The following is a 16353-nucleotide window of genomic DNA, read 5'->3' on the forward strand; positions in this document are numbered from 1 at the left end:
GGCTCCTTCCTCATGATCGAATCACCTCCTAATACCAACACAGTGTGGGTTAGGATTTCAGCATATGAATTTTAGGGGGACACAAATATTCAGTCCATAGCACTGACTGTTTCCAAGAATCTAAAGATCCATTTTAATTTGTCACTTTTTAATTTCATCATAATAGAGTTCAGTACTTTTAAAAAATTTAAGTGAATCCCCTGAGAAAATAACACCACTTTGATAAAGTAAATAAGTTTTATCTACTTTATGTATGTTCAAAACACTGATTTACATATTCAATAATCAATTTGCTAAAAATCCATTCACTTTTATAAGAAGACTAGTCAAAAAAGTTACTGCTAATTCTCATTTGGAAGTTGTGATATGTTCCTGAGGAATAATTTGAAAAGACACCTCAATTATCTTTTGTTTTACTTTCTGTGGAATATTTTGTTAGTTTATATTACTCATCACAACTCATTACCAATTTGAAGAGGTAATGACACCTCAGGAAATTATGATAGAATGTTGGAGGATGCTTGTCTACCTTTTTGAGCTCTTTCAAGATGCTTGTATGGATACAATGTAATCATAAATAAATTGAAACACCATTGAAAAATTCAAGAAAGACGACAACATTCAACCTTCTTGAGCTCTTGGGTTGTGGAAATGGTGGGGGAAAAAAATGTTAATCCTTACCCTGACCTCATTTTCTGTTCATTCAACCTAAAAAGAGAGTCTACAATAAGCAGAAGTCTCTTAAGTAGGCATTGTATGACTCACATCTCTGATAAGCATAAGCAAAATAAGAGAGACATCGAGATTTCATTGCAGCATTTCAAAATCCATTGCTTCCTGTAGAGGCCATCTGGTAAGTCACTCATCCCTTCATCTGGCCATTCTGCAGGACTACCATTTAGGCCCTTCATTATCTATTCTGCCATGAATGGCCCCTGGCCACAAGTCAACAAAATATCAGATGCAGACCATCCCAAAGACAATTCCCATTCCTTGCACCTATAAGAGTCACTTAATTTATTCTTGCATGAGGGCCTGCTTTTCTTAGTCAGCTATTACTCCGTTGTGTACTGAGCCTCACTCAGCGGTACAGCAGAAACTGACTCCTGCTCAACCCCAGGACAGATTCTTCTCCCGCAGTTCCCTTTTAGCTACTAACTGTACTGCCCTGTGTTCGCTCTGGCCCATTCCTTTATCAGGTCTGCTTGTGTTTCTTACTATCCTTGCAGGAGTCTGGGAGGGCCTATATCTGCGTCTATGCCTTCAAGTCTATCCTTTCTTAAGCTCTGTTTGTAACGGCCTTAGGAGCTCTCTTTAATCCCTACATTTGCCTTTGCTTCTGGGTTTGAAAAGTTCTCCATGCACTTAATCATGATTCCTTTAATCAAAAACACTGGCTTATATTCACCACGGTATCTACCCCATCCCAATTATTTACTCTCATTAGAAAATGTAGGAAGAAATCATTTACAGTTCCACACACCTTACACCTTTGGAAAAATCCAAAGGAGATACCAAGCATGAGTCTCAGGCTTCTGACTTAACAAAATAAGAGACCCGTTTCTAAGATGTGGAAACTGAGAACTGATTTGGGGGTTGGGGGAGAATAACAAGATAATTAGCTTGGACACTTTAAGTTACCTGTTAGACTTGGCGGGGGAGTTACCAAGTTAACACTTGTGTTCATGACTCAGGGAGGTAACCTCAGGGGAGGTTGAGAAGGAGGAAGAGGAGAGAAGAGCCGGAACAGAGTCCGTTGAAACCTGACATTTAAATGAGAAGGTAATTCAACATTCAACAGGAAGGCAGGCGGAGGAGTAAGAGCTCAAGCAGGAAAACGTAATACAGGAGGCAGAAGAACAGGCTTAAAGAGGAGCCATTCAGCTGCTAAATTTAGACCTAGTAAGAGTAAAGTCTGGACACTAATGTAGTTTTTCCGACTTGGAGATTTTTGATAAACTTAGAAGCGAAATGACCGCCCCCTGATAGTGAGTGAAGGAATAATGTCAGCCTTCTGTTAAGAACAAGTTTTCCCTTGGTCAAAGGAAGAGAATCTAGCTGGGATATTTGCTTTCTATTATAACAAGCATGAAAATTGTACCTGCAAGGAGACACTTCATTTTTCTTTTTTAATCTGCATTGAAAATTCATTTCATATCACCCATAAAGTTAAAGATGTGCATATTCTAAACAATAAAATTTTCCTGTTTAGGGATGACACTTGTAAAATTCTTAAACTTGAATACACAGAGACATGTACTAGAATGTTCATAGAAAAAATATGTGTAACAAAAAATAAAGAACAACACAAATATTCATTCAATTCCATATACCACAAACATACGCTGTGGTGAAAATCTGTGAACTCAGTGACAAACATCAACAAGAATAAGTCTCAAAAATGATGTAGAAGGGAAAAAGAAAGTCATGAACAAATATCCCTTTTATGTAAATTTCCCAAAAGGGTGAACCTAAATAATATATAATATTTGATATGTATATGTTTGGTAAAATTATAAAGAAAGGAAGGAATGCTAAACTGAGAAATCAGTATAGACATTACTAGGTGACAATGGAGAAAAATCGAGGTGTTCTTGGGACTCAAAGCAAGTGTCAGAGTTGATAGTAATATCTTACCTTAGGTGGCATGTGGATGTATGTGTATTTTATTTTATACTCTTTAAATTTTCATGTATATCATATATATATATATGTACACCCACACACATATATATGCATGCGCTCTTCCTCATGTGTGTGATTACCTCGTAGCTTACATATAACATCTCATAACTATAACACTATAAGCTGATAACAAAAGTTCAATCCCATACAAAAACTCTGCACTTTAACTTCCCCCTCCTCCACACTTTATGTTATTGTTGTTACAATTTATATCTATTAATATTGTATATCTTTTACGATGATTTTTGACTATTAAAATAGCTACATCTTTTAAATTTTATATTAGAATTAAAAGTGATTTCCCCTCCACCATTACAGTAATACAGCATATATTTACATATTTACCTTCATCAAAGTATTGTGTTGCTGTTTAGTGTCCTTTCATTTCAACCTGAAGAATTCCATTTAGTATTTCTTGTAAGTCATGTCTAATGGTACCAACTCCCTCAGTTTTGTTGTCTAGGAGAATCTTTCTTTTACCTTCATTTTTAAAGGAAAGCTTTGCTGAATATGGTATTCTTGCTTGACCTTTTTTTTTTATTTTTTTATCCTTAAATTTTGAATAGATCAACCCACTCCCTTCGGGTCAGCAAATTCTCTAATGTGAAATCTGCTCATAGGCAGAAGAGGGTCCCATTGTATATGACAAAGCATCTTCTGGCTTTCAAAATTCTCTTTTTCTTTGAGTTTTGACAATTTGAGTATAATGTGTCTCAGTATAGACTTCTTTGGGTTCATCTTTTTTAGATGTCCTTTGAGCTTCTTGGATCTAGATACTGATTTCCTTTCCTAGAATTAGGAAGTTTGCAGGCATTATTTCTTTATATAACCTTTCTGGTCCTTTCTCTCTCTCTCTCCTCCTTCCAGAACTCCCACAAGTTCCATAGTGTCAGCTTAGTGGTTTCCTATAATTCCCTTAAGCTTCTTCATTCTTTTTGTTATTTTTTTTTTCTTTTTGCTCCTCTCACTGAATTATTTCTATGTGCGAATTCACTGATCCTTTCCTTTTAATTGATCCAGCCTCCTGTTGAATCTATTTAGTTAATGTTTCAGTACAGTTATTATGTTCATCAGCTTTATTGTTTGTTTGGTATCTTTTTATATTTAATATCTCTTTGTTGATATTATCACTTTGTTCACTCATTATTCTCTTAACCTTGGTAAGCATCTTCATGAGACTTAAACCTCTGTCAGGTAAATTCATAGAGCCAGTTTCTAGAATTTTATCTTGTTCCTTTGGAACATCTTTGCCTAGTTCTTCATTTTTATTGACTCTGTGTTGGTGTCTGAACATGAGACAAATCAGGCACCTCTCCCATTCTTCATAGTCTGGCCTCCTACAAGAGAAAACTCCCACCAGGCAGCCTGACCAGAGACTCTGGGGGCCTCCATCAATTCTTTCCCTCCCCAGGGAAAAGCAGGAAGTTGTGATTTTTGTTTTCTTCTTCTGTGTTGAGTCAGTGGGGGAACAAAGGTATCGACTTGCCCAACCCATCATTTCTCTTCTCCCCCTGGGAAGCTAGACTGTGGAGGTCCCATTCCCATCAGAGATTCCAGACTTAGGAGACAGATGCATGTTCTTTGGGAAGCCCCAGAGAAGTTGATGTGTTTGATGCATAGATCAACTCTTCCTTTCTCCAGGGGGACATTGAGAGCTGAGATATTTTGATCTGCTAACCCGGTGCTGAACAGAGAGAGGATCAGTGGCATCTACCCTCCCAAGCTGCCATTTCCCTTATTCCTAGGGTAGTTAGACTTTGCTGGACCCACCAAAGCTCCATGAGTGGCAAGACAGAAGCCAAGCCTCTGGAGAGCCCCTCAAAAACATGGGGTACTGGAAATGCAAACCAGTCACTTCCTCCCCCAGGTGAAGCTTCCTGATCGTATAGCACCATGCCAGAGGCAGGGTCTCCAGTCCGGTGAGACGGTGTCCAGAATCTGCCTACTGGCTCTGGTGAATCTGGCTTTACCTTTTCCCAGGTTATAGGAGCCTTTCAATCAGTTTTTGACTTCCCATAAAGGGAATTTGTCCACAAATTGTTGTTAAGTGTGTTTGTAGGAGAAACAAGGCTCCAGAAGTTCCCACTCTGCCATCTTGCAGGCATCACTGCTCCGATTTTATATTTTACATAAAGTATATATGCATTACTAAATTTGTTAATATTGAAGAATCCTGAAACATGATTTTTTTGAAAAATATATGCCACTCATGTTTGAGCAATATTGGTATTGAGTTTGAAAAGAGGTGAGGTTGTGAATGAGAAGAGGAACCAGATAGAAGACCCTGTAGTTTCCAAAGTTGATTACACATTAGGGGGTCACTCACTGGAACTCTAACCACAAACCAACACAATAGTATGCATTTTACTAGCTCACGTCTCAGGCACCTATATATTAAATTCACTCCGTAGCTTTTTGGTACTCAAACCAAACTCTTTGACTACAAAGAGCATGATAACTATGAGGCAATGTTCTCTAACCCTCCTAATACAAAAAAACATGCAGATTGAGAAATTTTCCTGTACAAATAGTTTATATGCACTTGTACATCTTTCAAGAAAAAACTTGGATTGATAGGGAAAACACCAAACTTGAAATGAGGACACTTGATCTTTCATCATATCTCTACCAAAAAAGAATGAATTTTTCTTACATTGACTATTACTTGAACTCTCTTTGTTTCAAACCTTAAGGTAGTCTTCTATAAATGATGAGCTTAAGACCACATTATTTTTCAGAGTCTTTTCTGATTCAAAATGTTATGATTCTATGTTACATGATATCAGATACACACATAACACACACACATATATTTTTATATACATACATTACTACATTATTAGTGTATATAATATACTACTTACTCAGAGTATGAATTGCATAGATATTCTTTATATTAAGATATTATCCCAGTCACAAATTCTATTATATTCTGATCACCTATGATCATTTCACCTCACTTTCATATAATATCCCTGAGGACCTCTGTTAAGAGTCTCCCATCTGGTGTTGCTTCTGTTCCTGCCTCAATTTCCATTTATTTGTAAAAGACCTCAAAGAGTTTTCATTTTAAAACTAGCAAACAAATTAACAAGCCTCAAAATAACACATCTCATGTTCATAGCTTAAAGTATGAAAAAAAATACATGAAAGTTGAGACAAATGAATATATATATTCCCACCTTTTTTCCTATGTTAATAGACTTACCAATATCAAAGAGCTTCAATATTCACTTGCAAGTGGTTAGAGAGTAATGGATAAAGTAAAGCAAGAAATAATCTCGTTTATATTATTTAGGGAATTCAAGTAATACAGATGATAATTTTAAACCCTATTTAATTTCACAGCATAATCTATGTAACTCAGCAGCAGGCAGAATAAAATCAATTTTTGGTCTACATGTTTTGGGGATATTAATTTGGGAGATAGTTTTCTAGTGAAATTTAAGGACTTAAGGTGATTTAGCCAAAGCCCTCAGGTGAAAGATCTCACCTACAAAAATCATAATGTAAAATTTAAGGAGGCTGAGACTTGGGAAAATAAGTGGAGCATGAATTCAGAGAATTTACAGCATAATCCATGGAGATGAAAATGAAATACTTCATAAAGTCAATTGTAAAATGTCACATAACCCAAAGTTATTAAAACTGCCTTTATCAGTCACTATACTGGCCCTTTCAAAGACAAAGTGAGCAGTATCTAGTTGCATGAAATGATAAGACAAAACCCTTTTTTTAATAATTGGGAACTGATTCTCTTAGTGCTCAGCCTTGTCAACTTACTGTTTTTGAGACATAGCACAGCCTCTTTTCTCCATGACAAAAGATGGTGTTTGCTTAGACCAGTAGTGTGCTAGAATTAGGGATTAGAGCTCTGGGGTTGGAATCCCAGCTCCCTCAGTGTGTAGCCATGGACCTTGGGTAAGCCACGTACTCTTTCTTGGCCTATTTGTCTTCATCTGCAAAACAGGAATGCTATCATTTTAGGATTGCAGTAAGAAAGATTGAAATACTACAGAGCATGTATTTAATAGCTGTTACCCTTTCCTATTATTTAATTTTGAGTTTCTGATACTGAAATTTAATTCTGCCTTGTACTAAATAATCATAAGAAATTTTTTTGAAGGTATTTCTAGTGCTCTCCCATATGTTCCACTCTGGAAATAAAAGTTTTTTTGAACTTGTGATTCACAAATGGATATTCATGCTATGAAACAATTTGACCCCAGTTCATATGCTAAATAATTTCTTAAATAGTCAGTATAAACATAGTCACCATTTTGTTTTCCCAAGATGTTCACTGTATATTTTATTTTTATGTCACTTCCTTACAAAAGGAAATTAATGAACATGCAATTTTCTGGCATTTAAGCAGTGTAACCTGTCTGCCTTTCTATATATAATAGGCAGAAATTATTTTCTGCACTTTCATGAAGAACATGTGATGGTGTTCCTCACTGTCACCCTTGTCTGCTGACTGTCCCCCTGACTTTGGTAACTTACCCATGAGTCTTTATCACTGATGTAAGGACATATCATCTACGCAGCTTACAGTGCACTCATCTACTCTTTACTCAGCAAGTAAGCAATCATTCTGGGGCATGTGTTACTTTTTTCACAGGGTCTGCTCTAAGTAACTACAAATATTTGCTCATTTAATCCGTATAACAAGCCAGTAGATAGACACTCATCCAAATTTTACAGCTGAGGAAATTGAGGCACAGTGAGAATAAGCACTTGGCTCCAGGTCACACAGCCAGTGAGTGGTGGAGTCAGTATTTGAACCCCGGCAGTGTAACTCTAGTACCCACTTTATTACTTGATCTCCCTTGCTGTGGTTTTTGGGCTACAAAGGAGATACCTGCTCTAGCAGTTCAAGGACGTAGGGAAGTCAAATCATTTGGGAAAATTTTTCTTTCCCAGAAGGTACCTAGACAAAATATCTTTTATAAAAGCATTGTGTGTATTAGAGTAGTTAATAGTTACTGAGCACTTTCTCACTGCTCTTGTAAACAATCACACTTCTACCTCATTCATACTTTTAGCAGCTCTTTGAAGTAGGTAATCTTGCCACCTGCATTTCACAGATGGGGCTAATTAAGGCAGGCAGTGGTTGAATGGCCCTAACACACTAACTAGTTTGGTCACATCGCTCTAGAGTGGTAACGTCAAAATTTAAAGCCATGCTTTTAGAACATCAGTTATGCTGTTTCACTACAAATAACAATGCCAGACACCTTTTACCATCCCAAATTGTTCTTGGTTTATTTTAATGGCTGGCTTTTATTACAATGCCTGTTTCACACAAAATTTTTTTAAAAAACACATTTAATATTATTACTAAATGAAAAATTATGGCACACTGTGTTTTTAGGATTCCATTATTTTATGGTCAGGTCAGTTTATATCCTGGAAATCATCGTAATTTATTAATATATTTTTTAAATGAGGTAATAGTCAACAAAAATAGACCCCAAAAAATAGTGAAAAAAAGAAACCCAAAATTATTTGTTTATTTAAATACTCAGTCTGTAGCTATCTATCTGTCTAGAGAGTACCTACTGTGTGTCAGGCGTTATATGCTACGGATTCACTGTTGTATAATCAGATAAAGCTCCATCTTTGTGGATCTTAAATACAAATGAAAATATTCACAAATTATGTCTCTACTTTCTTGAGGTCAGTGTTTTCTTTGCTTGGCAACAAAAATGAATCAATGTTTTAAGTTAAAACTATAATTTATTGCTAAATAGACCTAGGAAGGGACCATTCAGGAAACATAATTACCCACCTACTCATGAAATGCCCCTTTCTAAGAAAAGAGAAAATTGGAAAATTGGTTTCGAATGATTGTAAAAGACTTGCTGAATCACCTAGTGTGAAAAGTTTGAAAGTTAAACATGTTTACACAAGCTATTTTGTTTGTTTTGCCTTTTCTCTGAAAAGTTATTGCCCAAAGTTGTTATGTTAATGCTCATGTTAACCTCTTAGTAGTGGAGGGCTAAGCATGTAGCATTTCTTAAAATTATGTCACCATACTTTTTATTTTTAGGAGCATCAGCTAATACCATCATCAAGCAATGCTAGTATTCTGGAAATACTGCATTTCAAATTTGGAAACATATTTTTAAATCTTCAAATAGCTTATTCCATATGGAATCTGCCCTTCTCATACCTGACAAAGGGCATTTGTTCATCTACTCATATTCATGGAACACGAATTCCATACCAAGCACTTTGCCAGAGACTAGGAAAATGAAATGCTAAAACATGGTCTTCACTATGAATAATCACATCAGCAAAAACCATTCAACATGTATGTTAAAAAACCAAAACAAACAAACAAAAAATCCTCTCAGTGTTAAGACTCAGTGGCACCAGCTAAGATGCTATGTAGTGAGCATAAAATTATAACTGGTCAGTATGGGACAGTCATGTTCAGGCTCCGACTAGAAAATCACTGAAGGGACATTTCAGATAGTCTACCTATAACTCTATCCAATGTAATTTTAAAGGTATAATTTTAAATTCCCGGTAGCGCCATTAAAGAAGTGGAAAGAAGCAAGCAAAATTAATTCTAATAATCCATTTTATTGAACCCAGTATGTCTAAAACATTGTCATTTCAACATGTAATCCACATGAAAACATTATTAATAGGATACGATCACATGTTTTTTCTTTTTTTTTTTCATACTAAGTCTCTGAAATCTAGTGTTTCTTACATTTGCAGTTAACCTCAATTTCAGGCTAGCCACATTTCAACTGTTCAATAGCTGCATGTGGGGAGTGGCCATGTATTACACAGGGCGGCTCCACAAAAGAACTCAGCATTATTTATGATAGGCTGCTTTACACTGGATTTATCTCATCTTAGGATGTGGTAAAATTTGTTCATTTTTCAGCAAATGTTGACTGTGTTTTTGCCTTTTGTCAACTGGTATGCAAAGACTGAGAATACAGCAATGAGGAGAAAAGGCCCTGCTTTCTGGAGTTGAGACAACAGAGAGAGAGAAAAAAATTCTGTTAAACTATTCCGAGAGCAACGTGTCCGGAGAATTTGGGGATGCAAAAGGGAAGAGGCGTGTAAGCCAGCTCGGGTCATAACAGGGGAATTGCATCTGAAAGGATGGCAGCCACACCCTGGAAAGTAGAGAGTGGATGCGGGCTTGCCAGCGGAAAAGCGGATGAGTGCGTGAGATTAAAGACAAGCAAAAAAGAGTGACCAGTATGTGAATGAGGAAGTCAGAGCTCGGTGTTCCCACAGTGCACGGCATGTGAGGTAGCAGAGGGTAAATGACGGGGCTGGAACAGGGCAGGCGCTGCATCTTGGAGAGCCTTGGGTGTCATTTTAAGGAGCTGGGATTTACCCAATAGAATCAGACTCTTAGTTCTAAATAAATGACATTAGCAGCTCTCTGGAAATATATTTGGGAGAAGAGCAGAGGAGGGGAGATTATATAGGAAAGGGCTGAATAGTTAAGCATGAGAAAATAAGAGTCTCAATTTGAAAAGGGAAAGGAGGATTAGAGGAGGAAACAGATTTTATGAACATTTGGGTCACCATCAATACAACATGGAACGATTAGGTTTATGTTGAAGTAGTGGGTAGGGTCGAGGACCACACGCAGATTTCTATTAAGGGCTAATTAGGTAGCTGAGAAAATCAACCCTGAGGTAGAAACTATCGGAAGGGAAATGTGACATACTCACTTTTGTACCTCTGAGTCTGCAGTGCCTCTGGGAATATCAGCCTGGGATTTCCAGGAGATGGTGGGGGAAGCTCAGAGGTGAGATCTCACTGGTTGTTTTATTGTAAGTGAAGCGTAAGAGGGAAGGCGATTACCAGAGGATAGTACAGAATTCTAGAACCACCTTTCAGAAAACAAAGTAGCTCAGTCTCCCACACAGCCTTCTAGAGATCATTGGCATTCTCAGTTTACCTCCACAGAGCTGTCAGATGAGTGTTTCTAACATATCATGTTATTGATTTGTTTCTAATGCTTTAGCCTCCCTTCCTGCTGGTTTGCAAGCCCTAACTTTATCCCCAGATTTCCATTTCCCAGGGTTCCATCCACAGTCCTCCACCGGGTTATAGTTGCTCCAGATGCCATTTACCCTGTGCATTCGCTCTGTGCCCTACCTCTGCTTGGAAGGCCACCGCTTACCCTCTGCACCAGCAAGCTCCTGGTGTCCTGTCCTCTTAATTCCTCAAGGCAGCTTTCCCGTCCGTGAAGTCTGAGTTAAGTTCCCCTTAACAGGATTCCATAGCAACCTGGCTTTATGTCTGTTCTAGCACTTCTCTTCTTGTTTTTACTGTAATCACCACGTTGTCTTCCGTCTTCTTCCACCATTATACATATTTTTTTAAATGATGGACCTTTGTTGTTTGCTTTTTAATCGCCACTGCTTATATCTGGCTCCACAGGCACTGACACATGTTTATTGAATAGAAAGATATTGAAATTAAATTTTATTTTTGGACTGTATTCATTTCAACAGCATAGAATTAAATCTGCATTAGGCCCTGTTAAACATGAAGGAAAATGTAGCTATTGACCACGGGATGGCTTCATGCTGAAAATGCTTTGACCAGTTATCTTTCTGATACTTGAAATCATATATCATGGAGTCTCATACAAAATATATCAGTTTTTAAACTTGCAAAGACATTTAAAATTTCTCTTTTCTCCTTTGTCCTTCTCAAGAAATCTATCGATGCAAAGTGGAGAAAGATCCTACAATAATCAACCTTCTCCTTTTCTCTATATACTCACTGCCTTGGCCAGAATTTTCTCTTGGCATAAACTGCTTTGAGTCAGTTTGGCTCTTTATTCATTGTCAAGCTCTTTGTAAATATCTGTAGACTCTGGTAATTAGAGGTCAGGAATGTCTATCAATTCTCCCTCCCCACAACCTCACCAGCAGGGGGTATGTTATCAAGAAAGCAAGCCTACGTTAAATTCTCTTATATTAGCCAAAATGCATAAGTTGTACCACCATCTCGTTTAACTGGGGACGATCTAATATGTCCTTAAGCCCCTTAATTCATGTTTTGATTGAAAGATTAATTTTAAGGCTAACAGATGACATTCTAATGGCAGGAATAGGGAACAGCTTTGTGGTGCCATCACGTGACAGCCTCTTCTGTAAAGTGAAGGGAAAAGGGACAAATGAGGCCACATACCAAAAGTCATTCTGTGCTTGCTGTATTCTTGTACTTAATTAGGAGAGCTTTCTAAAGGACCACCACACTCACTTCCAAGGAAAAGCCCAGTCTCCTTGTCAACTGTCAGAAGGAAAAACACAAGGGGAATTCAAGGCAAACTGTTTACAAAAGAAAACAATGTGTGTCTTGCAAAAGATGGGAGATTTCTCAACGTTGATGAAATTGACATTGAAAACAAGTTAATCACATGCAGAGTCGCAGATAAATGAAAATATGGCAGAGTGAGACAGTTAAAAATGAAGAAAAGAAAGTCCAGAAGGACAGTGGCAGGATAGGCACCTTAAAAGAATGATTCACATTTTGACTGTCTATTGAGACCAGTGAGACAACTAATGAAGCCTAAGAATCCTGTCAAATGGCAACCCTATTTATGACTGCTGTTAAAGTTAAAAAAAAAAGGAAAGTAAAACATGTTATTTCATAATATGATATAGATTTATTAGGAGAATCATGCTCTCCCATTCCTTCTCCTCTGCCAGAAAAAAAAACCTCAGAAACAATTTCTAATTCATTCTTCGTCTGTTCTATTAAAGCACAGCCACCATAGTTTCTATAATTACTTTAACATAAGATACTAAAAAGCAGGAATTTAGTTCTTTATTTTAATATAGCATTGCAAGATAACACTTTCCCTTGTTATGAAATTTTGATTTGATAAATAGATTGCTTTTAAGTGGTCTAAGTACCAGTTATCCTCAGATAACTAATTAGCAACCTCTAATTCTTAGAGAAATCTCCACATCAAAGGGAAAAATTATTTCAATGCTTCCTCTTTTGTCATTCGAATAACTATGAAGACTATAGAAAATAGACTCCTGTGTTCTAAACATTATTTCATGAATTCCTACTGAAACTAATTCAGGGTTCAATGTAGGACTGTGTTCCTTATATTCACATTTAGTGGCTTTCAGTAAGATCTTGTTGATAATGCGAACCAGTTTTCCATACCTCACTTGTCGTCTTCCTAGTTCCCATCTAGAGGCTAGCCAGCAATGACACTGATGTTGAAAATGTTGAAGTTGAAGCTTTTATTAAAAATGGTGAGGTGATGAAAGGCAGCCAACAAGCTGATTCCAGCAGAGAAACTGCTGAAGGCTGCTTCTGTGCTACTTGACATCATCACTCTAAGCTGAGTATTCAAGCAATCCCAAGTAGAGGTAATAGAAAATGATCCTGAAATGACTCTAAAACCAACAGCTCTATGAAATTCAACTCCTTCCATGTCCAGGAAAGCAGAGAAGCTTCTGAGAAAACACTTGGAGAGCCATCAGAGAAGCATCGGCTGTCTGTAAATGACATTTCCATGCCTGAGTCCGTCTTACATGTAAAATTATAGTTGCCATTGAATGAAGAGGGGAGGGAAAAATAAAAAGCTTTGTCACTCAAAACAATGAGAAGTCTGGTGATATGAATATGATATGCCTTAAGCCATTAAAAAGCCTTTTAGTAAAAAGAAGAAAATACAATTATTGGAGCAATACTTCTATGAATACATTTTCCTCAAACCAGAGAAGCTTCATTTATATTAGATTTGTGAGAATTTATGTTTTAAGAGGCCACTGCTTTTCTTATAGAAGAATATTTAGAAAATGTCATTAAAATCATAAAAATTGAATCTGAATATAAACTAAATTTGTAATACTCTTAAGTATATATATATATATATATATATATATAATATGGATTGCATTATATCTAATTTTCCACATGTAGCTACGTTGTGAATGCCTCCTCAGATCTGTGAGGAGAATCCTCCTTTCCCTTATTTGTGTTCCTAGAGCGCTGTTTACACATTCTCTTCCCCTGTCAGTTCTCAGGGTGGCTGCCTCCTCTCCTAGATGTTAAAAAGTCCTTAAGAACACTCTTCGCATTTTATTTGCATTTTCATCCCCAGGGTCTTAGGGCCTGGCACATAGTAGGTACAAAGAACAGCATTCTCCAGAAAGAGTCACTTTTGGATGTATTGTTGTGTCCAAAAACGTACAGCTTGCTTGTTTTTGCCTGAGATTGATTTGCCCTTTCTGAGTCACTCTTAGGTTTCCAAGATAAAACATTTCTGGGACCCTCGGCTGCAAGGGGCTAGATCAACTAAGCCTTCTTCTTTCGCTTTGTGTACGTCTGATAGCCCCACGGCATACGAGCAGGATAACATATGCACTGAAAATGAAGTCCCTTAAAATCTACCCTCCTTTAAGAAATAGTTACTTTTCTTTGGTATTCACTAGCCTGACTGAGTACATTTCATGCAGCAATAGGAATATTGGTTTCCTGTTTGGCATTCTGTAGGCCCATTCTATATAGAAATAGAGTTGTGCCCTTCTGACTTGGCTGTCTATGTTTTGTAGTAAAACAAGTAGAAAATGAACAAGAGAAAATAATTTTTCATCCAAAGTTTTACAGCTAGCTGCCTGAAAGCTGGAACTACTATCTCATAGTTGAATTTCCAAAAACTCTAGCCTAACAAAAAATGTACTCACAACTAAAGAAAATAACAAATACCTCTCCACCTTTCATTGTTACCACCAGGTCAGGAATAGCTCCAACTTACCAAGAGAATATGACCCAAGAGATAAGTCAAGACAACACAGCACCACATGGGAAGAAGCCCTAGCTAACTTTTCAGCTAGTATAGAGTATCTCCATTAATGGCCCATATTCCCATATTCAGTTTAAGGGTGTAATTTGCCCTTCCCAACACCCCAACATGAGGTCAGAGTATGGAAAAATATATGAAGCCAGAACTGTTATGGAATGGTCAAAATTACAAAACCAGGTAACTGTTAAAAACAAATGGAAGATCTCTTACTTACTAGGTTTGTTTCCTCATTTAGTTTTAGGATAATGCTACCTACATCACAAGACTGTTACAAGGATTGTATTCTGAAATGTATACTGTAATGTATATACTGTGATGGAGTGTTTGGCATACAACTCAGTAACAATGTTCCTCTCCTTTTTCTCCTGTCAATATTAATATCATTGGTGTAAGTACCCTCGTTGTCATTCTCAGCATCATCAATACAAGGTCCTAAAAGTTAGAGAATGATCCAAACTACTGATGAAGTTTAAAATGATTTGAGAAAAGTTAGTGGAGTTACAGAAACTTATTTTAAAAATTCAAATACTGATAGAGTTGTTGTATGGAGAAGAAATGAGGCCTGTTTTACATAGTAATATGAGGAAGAATGAGGACTCTCATGGACTGAATGGGTCTCCCCAAATTCATGTATTGAAACCTAACCCCCAATGTGATTATATTTGGAGATAGGGCCTCCGAGTAGGTGATGAAGGTTAAAATGAGGTCCTAAGGCTGGGAACCTAACCACACAAGGCTGCGCTGCTGCCCTTACTAGAAGAGCGCTCTCTCTCTCTCCCTCTCTCTCTCTCTCTCTATCTCTGCCATGTGAGGATGGAGCAGGGAGGCAGGCCTCTGAAAGCCAAGTAAATGTCATTTCCAACAAGGGGTTAACATCCAAAATATATAAAGAACTCACATGCCTTATCAACCAAAAAGCAAATAACCCAATTAAAAAATGGGCAGACGATCTGAACAGACACTTCTCCAAAGAAGAAATTCAAATGGCCAACAGGCACATGAAAAGATGCTCCACATCGCTAATTATCAGAGAAATGCAAATTAAAACCACAATGTGATATCACCTCACACCAGTTAATATGGCCACCATAGAAAAGACTAAGAACAAGAAATGCTGGAGAGGATGCAGAGAAAGGGGAACCCTCCTACACTGCCGGTGGGAATGTAAGCTAGTTCAATCATTGTGGAAAGCAGTATGGAGGGTCTTCAAAAAACTAAAAATAGAAATGCCATTTGACCCAGGAATCCCACTCCTAGGAATTTACCCTAAGAAAATAAGTTCTCAGATTCAAAAAGTATATGCACCCCTATGTTTATCACAGCACTATTTACAATAGCCAAGATATGGAAGCAACCTAAGTGTCCATCAGTAGATGAATGGATAAAGATGAAGTGGTACATATACACAATGGAATATTATTCAGCCATGAGAAAGAAACAAATCCTACCATTTGCAACAACATGGATGGAGCTGGAGTGTATTATGCTCAGTGAAATAAGCCAGGTGGAGACAGACAAGTACCAACTGATTTCACTCATATGTGGAGTATAAGAACAAAGAAAAAACTGAAGGAACAAAACAGCAGCAGAATCACAGAATCCAAGAATGGACTGACAGTTACCAAAGGGAAAGGGGCTGGAGAAGATCGGTGGAAAGGGGGGGATAAGGGGGGAAAGGGAGCATTATGATTAGCATGTATAATGTGGGGGAGCACAGGAGGGCAGTACATCACAGAGAAGACAAGCAGTGACTATAGGATCTCACTATGCTGATGGTCAGTGGCTATAATGGGGTATGTGGGGGGGACTTGTTGGGGGGAATCTAGTAACCACAATGTTGCTCA

At 37.4% G+C, this 16353-nt stretch overlaps 1 protein-coding gene across 1 annotated transcript in view; it reads left to right on the forward strand.

Annotated features, from left to right (window-relative positions):
• The window catches only part of EYS (eyes shut homolog), a 1533253-nt gene that overhangs the window by 1014063 nt on the left and 502837 nt on the right, over window positions 1-16353 (forward strand).

Source organism: Manis javanica, chromosome 16, assembly GCF_040802235.1.
Source record: "Manis javanica isolate MJ-LG chromosome 16, MJ_LKY, whole genome shotgun sequence".
NCBI classification, from domain to species: domain Eukaryota; kingdom Metazoa; phylum Chordata; class Mammalia; order Pholidota; family Manidae; genus Manis; species Manis javanica.